Source organism: Pieris brassicae, chromosome 8, assembly GCF_905147105.1.
Source record: "Pieris brassicae chromosome 8, ilPieBrab1.1, whole genome shotgun sequence".
Classification (NCBI taxonomy): Eukaryota; Metazoa; Arthropoda; class Insecta; order Lepidoptera; family Pieridae; genus Pieris; species Pieris brassicae.
In genome coordinates, this window is record NC_059672.1 from 4,984,923 (window position 1) to 4,997,025 (window position 12,103).

A 12,103-nucleotide genomic window follows, 5' to 3' on the forward strand; every position below is an offset into this window, starting at 1 on the left:
CAGCTGTCCACTGACGTATTTCTGAACTAATTCCACTTAGGGCCCTTCAATAAAAGAGCGTACCAACTCTTACACTCGCAAATCCTTTGGCATTGAGACTGTCCATGGGCGGCGGTATCACATAACGTCAGCTTCCTGCCCTTTTTCCCTGTTCTATAAAAAAATAGCAACCAACTACCGACGAAGTATCAACGTTCTGGAGGTTCTAAATTCAATTGGTGACGAAGCAACAAATGTTGCGATTTGACTCCATTGATATACTAGACAAAAGGTCCCTTAATGACCACCGACGTAAAGTCTACCTCATTAGAAACCCTGTGAGAGCTAAGTCAAACAATGATAATCCTTATACTTATAGTGAGACAATATTTAAAAAATGCGTCTCTGGACAAAGCGTAGTAGGGAGTAAATAAATAATTTCATAAAGTCGTCCTTTACTTCGTTCAAATTATGTAAATGCGAGAGGCGACTTTTTCGTTTCATATTTTTCTAGTAAAAAATCGCTTCCTTTTATTGACTATTCAAAGCAAATTTAGACTGAAACTCATTAAGCAACTTGTTCCTCTAGCGATCAAATATTGTAAAATATCATCTTCAATATATATAAAAAAATCATAATATAATATTGTCATAATATCGCTAAATCGCGAACCTATACTGAGACTTCAGTTAACGCTAGGCGGTATCATAAAACTAGGTCCTGACTTTTAGTTTGAGATTTTTTTGAGTTGGCTTCTACTTTTGGTGACTGGTCAGACTTGAATTCGTGTATATTAGTTATTTCGACTATGTATTTGCGTGTTGTTCCCACGAGAATGTAAGTATGCGTTACAATTTGACTATGCACGACAAATCTTTGTTTTTATTATTAATTAACTAATAATTAAAAAGGTTTGGTCCATTTGGCAGTATACTTTAAACGCTGGTAGCATTTATTCGCTGTATAGCGATATTTATTCCTTGAGCGAGGAAAGTACCACCTTGGGTCAACTGTACTATCTACCAGGCGTCAACTTAAATCTTTAATTGGTGCCTGAGCACTTGAACCCCACGGCCTAAGAGTCTACTCCAAAGGGAACAAAATCAAACTTGTAAAGCTGAAGTTAAGCTTCATAACGTAGCTTAAAAAAGGTTCTAAAAGTTATAAATACTTATCATTATTTGTTTAATTTTAATTAAATTAGTTAATTTGAATTATCTCGTTATATCGATCCATATATATGTTATTTTGTACTCGTGACACGCACATGCATATATCAGCTTTAAGCAAACAATCTACAATTTAAACACGGGCCAAACATTTATGTTTATCCATTATATAGAAATTAATGTATGATGATGTAAATATTTCAACCCTTTTAATATAACCGTTAAAATCGGTACAGGTGTTTTGACTAAGACGTGACAACACTACACACAGTTACACATCAGTGATGCCAACTCCTAGATGCTCCCTAGGTCCATTTTCAAATACACCTAATTTCCGGAAAAAAAAATACATTTTTGTAGCAAATTTAGCTTGAGAGGTAATTTCAAATATGCATCCAAAATACATTCAAGTAGTATAAAATAACTGTTATTTCGCGTATATATATATATATATATATATATATATATATATATATAATATATAGCTTTTTGATATTATAGACACGCTTAGAGTTTATATTTAGTTTAGTTTGTTGGTTGGGTTCTAGGCTTATAAATTGTATTTTAGTATATATAATAGTATAAAAAATCTTGAAAGAAATACCCCCTAAGCATCACTGGTTCATATTTAAACAAATGAAAACACCGGTTCTCTAACAAACATGCTACTATGCAGCAATTGCTTATGACATCATATGCTAAGACAATATTCGAACAAAAATGTTAAGTGACGTCATCTATGTCCGCCCATAGTGACTTGCAATTTATGACTTCAACAAAAACCTCTGAACCCTTCTTCATTGAGTCATAGCAAAAGCTTTCTATAGCGCTTAATCACATCTGCCGTCTATAAAGTAGGCAATATTCACTACAACGCTACCATTCAGCCTCTATCTGGTCATTTAAACTGAGAGATGAAACATGGCGCTTTATAAGGGAAGTCCACACTTTTTATCGACATCGATAAATGGAATGTGCCGTGCTCAATTAGAAACGTCAACTTACTTATGTCGAAAGGAGCAGGAAGCTGATATATTAGTCCCATCTGGTTTCAAGAAATTTATATAAAAAGGGACGTAAGTGCTTATACATTATTTCACGAAGTACATTAACTAACATAATATACACATACATATAGTTTAAATTTTTAATTTATAAACATCTGGAATAACTAAATCTGAGCGATGTTCCTATTTGACAGCTTGGTAAAAAAAACAATATCACAATAGTCAATTTTGTATTATTTGAAGGGTTTACTTAAAAGTTTTATTTAATTTAAATGTAGTTTATTTATTGTAGGTGGAACTTCAAAATTTTTTTTACATCTACCAGGTCGTCAAACTAATTTATAATTACGTTGTTCACGCAAGACATCAAAATTATACCTCAACCACCAAGCTGTTGAGAAAACTTTGACACAAAAATAGCCAATCAGTCATACTTATATCTAGCTTAACTAATTGGACATTAAATTTCATGCAGTTTCGAAGTAGATCATAAAAACTCTAATTAGAAGTAATTTAATAGACGTATCTCAGTACGGCTGTCACTTCGTTAAAAGTAACAAAGCGATAAGCATTTATGCGTATGGCTGTCACTTAGAAATCAATACCACTTTTTCATAGATATAAACTGATTGAAATGGTTTCAATGTATTCTTGAAATCTATAAAAACCTATTAGTAACTATCTTAATTGCATGACATATAGCAAATACCAGACAAGCATGAAATAAACATATGTTGATATAATTGTCTTTTATTAAAAGTCATTAACCTTTTATTATTTGAGTATTATAAATGATTTTTTGAAACTGTTTAGCCTATATTGGGTATTATTTCTGATTAAAATATTAAAATGTCTTTTATCACCCTGCCTGTAAAGACATACAATGCAGAATGGATCATTTTAGGATTGCAGACTTTTAAAAACTCTGTTTGTCTACTATTTTTAAAATTAGTGTTAGCATTAAGGGAAAAGTAAGACTTCCGTATGTCAATAACGTAGTGGAATTGATAGTCAGAAGTCATATAGCGCCAGTCATATATATATATATATATAAATTTCGTCACTGAATCTTACCTTAAGACTTACTTATCTAAAATTATCTCGATCATGTGCCGTTTGCATTTGCATGTCCTTTTTTATTGTTTCACTGTTATTTTTTTTGTTTTCCAATACGTTTAAGTTACTTTGTTTCGTTCCATGAATATCTCTGTGTAATTTTATGTCTTACGTAGTTTTGCACTTCTTGCGCTGATTTAAGTATTTTTCTCACATTGTTTATCTGGAAGAGATCGCTCGAAAGCGCTAAGGCAGCCAATTGCACTCATTGAATTGCAGTGTATTTCGTTATTACTGCAACGAAGTGTAAAATAAAGAATTATAGTTTTCGTTAAGTTTCAGTTTAAAATATTGAAGTTGGCTATATTAAAACAGATTACAGTTATAGTAGAATATATTATCTAGATATATATATATATATATATATATATCTTGTTGTTATTTACCTTATAACAGAACTGGTAGTAAATTAATTTGTAGAAATAGTTTTAATTGACGGCATAAATGTACGTACATTACTTATATGAAATTGATTATTTGATTTGAAGGCCAGTTATACGTAGGTCAGCAAACTATCGAAGAGCGTTACAGAAACGTCGATATTTTTAACATCCCTAGCTGGTGCCGCAATGTCGACAGGGTGCTAGAAGTGCTTCAGAGGCCAGGCGATTCAGACGGGTTAGTGACCTTTGTAACTTAGTTTAAACAGTGCCAACTTGTTACTCATTCAACAATTTCTAAATGCATATCGTATTATTAAGCGAAGTGAGGATTAAAGTATACTTTGGTTTTTTACAAGGTTTTCTTTACGCTAAGCTAAAGTATATTATATATATATAAAGGTTAGCGTAATGATAACCTTGGTTTAGGGATTGCAGGGTTGCTCTCAACCAAACCTCTTGTCAATAATTAGTTGGAATTGGTACTATCTATGTAAATGTGACTAACTCGTCACATTCATTTTGTGTCAGAGTTCTGTATCTTTTTCGTGATCATTTTCTTTTGATAATACTCCTGTCACTACCAAAGATTTTAGTCTAAGGCGATGTTTCCTGTCGATATTTTCCCTCACCGTGCGAGCGTGTGTTTAATACACACAAATAAGTGCACACCGGGATCAAACCTATCTCTCAGGGATAAAAGGCGCATGCACAAGCCTGACAGGCACTGCACTTCAAAACTATATCAAAAAACACAATAATAATAATAAATTACTTTATTTGACTCAAAAACCATTTTGAATGTATGTACTATGCATTTAGTACTTACATTCTGAAGGTTGTAAGCTTACAATAGGAAACGAAACGTTGAGATACAATATTCATTTTGGTTTAACTTATACATAATATACTTCTATAGCAAAGCCTGTATCTTAAACGCTGAAGTAAGAAACTTGATATAGTCAATTTTATTATTTTATATTACCATTATAATCATGATAAACATTGTCTCCTTTACTTGTTCTAATTTAAAGTAATACATAATGTTTTTCATTCATTTATTTCCAAAATACACACATTGAAAGAATATTAAAACAAACTTTTTAAGTTTATTTTTACATGACAGATGTAACGGTAAATCTATCTCCACATTATTGTTTATAAACCTAACAAATATTGATAACAAAACAAAGAGAACTAATTCAAAATTCTATTAATAGTTGTTCTATCCCAATGTTTGAGTTGTGTGTCGCATAGGCCTATATGAGTCCTGTGTAAACGTATCCCATGAAGCAGTCGCTAAGTTCGAAATCGCTAAACGAATCACGTCACACGTTTTGTATGTGTTCGAAATAAGATAATTTAATGCCTCTAAAACAATTATCATAATATATATATTCACTAAATATTTATTTACACTTCGTTGCAAGAAATACAGTACAATTAAAAGAATTAAATAAAAAGGGCAACTGGGTTTATCGCTTTCGAGCGATCTCTTACAGGGCAACAAATAAGTTGAGAAAGAAGTATCAAACTTCATAATATGTACAATTACTTAGAGATAAATAATGGAAAAATACAAAGCAATTAAAACATTCGTAGACTATGAAAAGGACACATAATTTACGATAATTTTAGTTAGATCAGTTAGTACGAAATGAATGATTATTGAGGAGAGAGGTGTTTGTATAGCTTTACTGCAGATATATATTTATTTCTATTATTTTACTACCTTTTTGCAACCACCTATATACATTTGGATCATTATTTCACTATTCAAAGAATATTACGCATAAATATTTGCGACAAGCATTTATTAATACATTCTTAGTTTTAATTATGGTTGATTGTTCTATTAATTAAAGCACTAGACTGCCATACGACAATAGTTTTGTTGTGTTTTTCATATTTTTTGTTTTTATTTTTATGTTAACATAACTAATCTGACTACCACGTTATGTTGGTATTAAAATAAATAATATTATGTATCTGAATCTGTTACATGACCATTTTTGTAAATAGGCAAGTAGTTGATCAGCCTTTTATGCCTGACACACGCCGTCGACTTTTTGGCTCTAAGACATGTCGGTTTCCTCACGATGTTTTCCTTCACCGTTCGTATATTGATGCACAGACTGGGATTGAACCTACGACCTCAGGGATGAATGCTCACGCTGAAATCAGGCTAACACTGTTCTCATGTATATCTAAAATGTAGCATAAAAAAATAAAACTAGAATTAAGTGTATATAACTTAACTGTCTTTGGTATAGCTAAATTTAAGATTCTATTGAGATGTATAAGTAGTATTAATTCCGCTTTATAGACTTAATTATTTATCTGTGCATTTTTAAACATATTTAATTATTTATCTTTCACAGCACTGATCTGCGATATAGACTGAAACACGTGTGTCTGCCGCATGCAATTAATCAGATTTCACTTTTTAAATGTTAAGTACCTCTGCACTGCAGTGATGCCTGCCAAATAGCAGGATACGTTGAATGCGTTATGATTCATATCCCACTTCAATTAAAATATATTGCTGCATCCTCGATGCACTAAATCTCGATTATAACGAACGTAAGGTTAATGAACAAAGAAAATATTTCAATTTAGTAAAAATAGCAATGGTTTACATGACACTAAGCGAGCGAAGCGAACACTAAAAGTCAAGTGAGAACAGTATCTTTTATTTTAAATTAATTCAAATCACTGTTTTATTAGTCTTAATATTCATATTTTCAAATGTAAGTGTATTTTAAGCAGCTTTTGTTTGGGTTTAGTTTTAGTTACGTAGAACACTGTAGTGCTTGTTTAATAGTTTGAGAAATTTTATGAAAACAATTTAAATAAAACATAATACCTTTCTAGTATACTGAAAAATTACACATAAATAACAAGGGTACATAAATAAGCCATAAACACTAAATATTATGTTGAATTGTTAAATATTTTGGTACTTGGTACTTGTTCAAATTCTAGCATATGTATATTTGTGTCTATATTTGACATTTGCCCGTACATTGAAGGGAAAAGGTTTTCCAATATCGGTTATCAGGCTGGCTGTAAGTCTAAATCTATTTGCCTATAACAAAAATCAAATAAATATGCGATGTCTGGCAAAACCAACAGTGTTGTAGCGCCACTGCGTATGTTTGTTTTTTTCATAAAATCCATCCTAGAAATACCGTTATTTACATATGAAAACTAGTATTGAAATATTGTCATAAATGCTTATATAAGCTAAAGTTTAACAGAAATACTCGTGAGGACACGTGTTAAACCGCGCGTAAGACCCTTTTCCTTTGATTTCCCAAGAGAGCACCCGTGACGCTGAATTTTTCACAAATTTTCGTAACTTTTCCGAATGTTTCACACCTGTGAACAGCATTCGGTTAAAGAACAAATAAGAAATTATCTGTTTTGTAATACGAATGGGTTTCTCGTAATAATTTAGTATTAAGACATTAATATAAAACACGCTTCTAACACTTCGCAATTGTTTCTTATACTTTTCGTACGGTATTTTTAAACAAAAGAAGACGCAAATAAAGTCGTCATAAATAAATAATATGTTAGGATATATGTATTTCAAGTGAAACTACAAACATTTTGCTCGTTTTTTAAAGTACCCGCTAGATGTCGCTAGGTTTATTTAAGTTGATTCTGAATTGCGCTAGCACCGTATTTACAAAATCAATGACTACTTCTACTCTCTTGAAAAATGGTATCGCTTCTCGGCCTTTTGGCTAAGATCAAAGTGTAGTATCTGTTCTTTTCAGCTTAATATCTGAAAGTTCCCGCATAGCGGGACCAGTATATTAAACTGATTTTTGGAAACTGACGGGATGTTCGGGGCTCGCTCCACTCCTGTCACGGGTCGGCCCGGCATTGCAGTGCCGCCGGGATCGGCCCACATTATTAGTAATAAGTAGTTTAGATGAAAAATTATTACTACAAATAGTAATTTAAAAAATTACGATTTTGCTAGTTTCTTTAAATTATTATTTACGCTAGTGATTGTCAAATCTCAGGCGATTATTATTTTAGAATTTATGGTAGAAAATATGATCGATATCAACAAGTTTTTGAGATTACCACGATACGCTTACGCTTCACGTTTTATTAGTTGTTTTTTTTAGATGTAGTCTGTTTAGTTTGTAGCCTTTCTTTTTGACCCACTGCATTTTTTCACTTTAGTAAATGAGATGCAGTGAGTATAAAGACTTGATTACCAGTTTACTTGAGATACTTGCCTTGTTTATTGCAGTAAAAATCAGCAGCCCTGTCCCTGTGTGACCTTGATGCTTTCATTAAATTGTGTTACGATGGTGAATTAGTAATCGTGCTAGCGCGATAGTGATCTAATTGTTGATAATAATTATAATTAGATAATAAAAATAATTGTAATTTTAAATAAAATGATTCCTTGCAAAATTTATAATAATACCACAATCTAGCTGAGTCATTCATACAGCACGGACAGCCACACACATTCAGTTTAGGCTGATTTAGCGAACGTAGCTCAGCCTGAGCTTAATAACACGACTGACGCAAGGAGGCTTGGGCGTAATAAACGACTACTTCCATCCTTGAGGAAAGGCGGTTTTGTACCCTAATCTGAATGACAAAATGTCGGCCAAATGCTTAATATGTATGGCGCGGAAGCTGGGCGCGCACACTGCAGGCAGTTAAGTCAACCGACTTAATTCATTCGCTACGTGCCTTGGTATATATAGACATGCGATTGTGCGTATCTTTCAAGAAGACAGCCCAGCCCAGTTTTTCTCCATCTGCTTGTCGAAATATCCACTGATAATTTAATAGAGGAGGGAAAAACGACCATCGCTTTATAAAAAAAACTTATAAGAATACTCTGGATGTTATCTAAAAAAATTGTATCTATGCAGAGTAGATATTGCATAGATGCAAGGTTTTGTAGTTTGCTCATAGTTACGGACACGGGACGAATTAAAACCTACTTGGACAGTATTTATAACTTTCAAAGAAAAATGTATTAACTGTCGTAGACCATAGAGTGAAAACTCAATATATTGGATTAGTTTTATGCAATTACTTAAATATTATGGCATTCCCTTCTCAAGGAAAATACTCATCCCTGAGAAGAAGTGTCAAACATTTAAGTGCTACAGGGAATCTAAAGCTTTGGCAAGACCGCGCAAATATTGAATGTAGACAACGGAAAACCTTATATACCTAGTCCAGCCATAAGTTCTGTTACAAATGAAAATGTTTTTTTTTTAATTAAGTAATGTAATATTATTAAAATTTATTCATACAGATTTATTAAAGTCTCAGTAAATAAAAAAATCTTTTCGAAATGGCCACCTTTGGCCTTTAATCTGTTTGGCCACGAATCTATGGATCTACGCACTGTTTCCATGGGAAAGATTGATATATGGCATGGCCTGTATATCGACAATAAGCACCGAGCTGTAGGTCTTGTTTTATAATACGCGACGGAGTCCTAGCTAGAATCTTCATTTCTCGCGATAGGATTTTTTGCTTTCTAATGGGGATTCGATGAATTCTGGCTTTAACAGCATTAACAGCCATTGTAGTTGTAACAGCACGCGGCGGGTTGATAGTACAAACATATGCCTGATACCAAGCTTTCGAAGTGTCTGGAATATGACCGACGGCTCCATACCCACTTTGTGCAAGGCGATCACTGCAGTCCCATTTCCTTTGACACCCTATTCCATATTGTAATTTGATAATAAACACGAAACAATATGTGAAATGGTGCAAACTGGAAAGTAGTTTTTAAAATAATATATGTACATGTTCCAAATTCAAAATAATTTGAAAACAAATAAAAGTTTTTATGTAACAGTATTTATGGCCAGACACTAGTCTGGCCATAAATACTGTTACATAACTCTAACTATAGAGTTTCACACCTTGTTAATTGTTTAACCTCAAAACTCAAAATAGCACCCTAAAATTGCAATTATACCTAAAAAGGTGTTTTTAGACAACCTGGGGTATGATTGTTTCGTTCCATAAATTTAAGATATATGTATAAAACATTTTTATTCTCTCTCTTTGTTTAATGTTTTATTGATTGTATTTTTTTCTTTTTCTCCTAGCTTTTTAGTTTAAATGTAAAGAAATTTTACCAAGCTTGATCCTCTTAGTGGGTTTGGTAGTGTTTTTGACTTATAGTTATTGTTTATTAAAAAAAATAATTAGAAGTTGCGAAGCGAATTCCAATTTCTTTTTCGGTAAGCGTTTAGACAATTAGAGTATATTTTGAATAATAAATATTCTTATTAATATTTAAAAAATATTATATCCCCAACTAATAATCATAATTAATATTGCTCTATAAATTAAATGTTACACACTAATTAATTTTCATCGGTCACTAAACGGTTCAACTGGAAACAAACGGCCTAAGTTCTATCATACGTGCCAACATTTTCAACCCTATCACGCATAATTAAGGTAAATTTTGGTTTGGCTTTCTGAATATCTGTCATTAGAATTGTCTTGTGTTGACAGACAAGTGGGAATAAGGTTGGCGCGTCCGGTGACATTTGAATTGCCTATTAGTGCGGTACATTAGATGACATTAGATTTGCGTAGGGACTCAGGTTAGCATAATATGGAATATATTGGGCAGGACAGAAGGATTTTATTCGAAAAAGATCTTAATTAAATTGCGATTTTAATGACAAATAATGTTATGAAATTAAAATTTGTATATATTATCTGTTTCTCTTCTAATGTTATTTTCGAAATGTCAATTTCTCTACGAAACTACTGTCACTTTTTGACAAATGACACACGCTATTAAAAATACGATCACCTAGGTATGTGATTCCTAAAATATTAATAATCAGTAGTAAAGCAGATAAGCAGACACCTAGTTTGTGAATTGTTGTTTTAATTTTATCAGAGCAAGGATTTAATTCAGAACTGCCCTTTAATGTTTTTTTATTTAACCATATTTTATACACATGTCACATCGATCATATCTATAGGGAAGTGTTAAGCGTTCTGTATCTAAAACAAATTTTATTTCACTCAAATCTAGGCCTTCTTGATTATACGCCATGCGCAGCAGTAAGTCATAAAGGCGGTGAATATATGAAGTAATATATAGAGAAAGGAAAGGTGCCTTAAATTATGTAGTAGGCTTTGGTGAGGTGCTTTATCTCTCATGTATGTGCATAAATTAAATAAATATAAGATCGGACTACAAATCTAGGTGCTGTAAGTTTTTGAATAAATACATGAAACGTTGTTATATTGTTATAATGAAGCCGCAGACTGCAGCAAAGTCCTCAGAACGTCCAGAGTATACGACTTATTTATAGTAAATATATCTAACTTGTTATTGGTTTGTTAAGTTTGAGTTTGCTAATATATTTCGTTTTATGTTGCTGCTGTCGATATTTAAACTTTCATAGTAAATACGTTTGTTAGTTTAATACCAGGATTAAAGGTAAACTCGACCTCAGGGTAGAATGTAGCTAGCACGCACTCTTAAGCATTCGTACTTTTCGTCAACAAAATACTACATCGGAAAGTATGAAATGCTGCCAGGACCAAACGATTTAATTTAGTTTAGTGTTTTTTTACTTTTTATATATTTTTTATTTTGGTTAATGTTGTAAAAAAAATGTATATTGTAGCAGATTTTATGCAATGGAAAGTTTTAAAAATATTCATTCAGTCATTTTTGACTCTTTGTATTCAGCTATATATTTTCTAAAGGTATTGAAAGAAACATTACTTCGCGCTCATGATGTGCGAAAAACTATGACCTACGTTATGTAGCGGAAAATTGTGGAAACTTCTTTGAATGAATGTTTATTCACTGTGTAATGAAGCATTGAAGATAAATTCTGAATAAGAAAGCGTTTTAGGATTAATTTGCGATTCTATATAAAGTAAAAGTGTGCGGTTGGAAAATCACAATTTGCTTGCGTCTTGTAGATAACAGTTATATTATTTGTTTTCTCTATAGCTCAAATATAAAGTGATAAAGTAGAATCAGTAAAATATTCAGAATATTTAATAAGAAGAGAATCAGTAATATTTAATTAAAATAATATCGTAGTTTAGAATTACCCAAAAAAAATCATCGTCAAGAAGTTCATCAATACAATTTGACAAACCACTTATATAAATGGCAGCTAACGTAGCCAATAAAAACATCTATTTTCTAACGATTTAAATTTTAGCCTTATACCGTGCCCGTACTGGTCCCGTGTGCGTAATTCATTTGTTCGAACGTAGGAAAACATTTCAACTTAGATACATCCTTTAAAAAAATAAACGCAAGCAAATAGGTGTACCCCAAGCCCCATGATTTAATACTAAGTATATATAAAAACGTGCTCAATCTAAGGTGTAGTACGCACTATGAAGTACCCTCTCGGGTACACTGACGTATAATAGCAGTCTATTATGTAC

The 12,103-nt window shown here is 32.1% G+C and overlaps 1 protein-coding gene and 1 non-coding gene across 2 annotated transcripts in view; one reads left to right on the forward strand and one right to left on the reverse strand.

Moving 5' to 3' along the window:
• Positions 1–12,103, reverse strand: part of LOC123713012 (rap1 GTPase-activating protein 1) — a 199,223-nt gene that overhangs the window by 160,131 nt on the left and 26,989 nt on the right. The gene's annotated exons all lie outside the window — the stretch shown is intronic.
• LOC123713878 lies at positions 7,385–7,577 on the forward strand. The gene has a single exon (XR_006754243.1). It is a non-coding gene; the product is annotated as a U2 spliceosomal RNA (small nuclear RNA).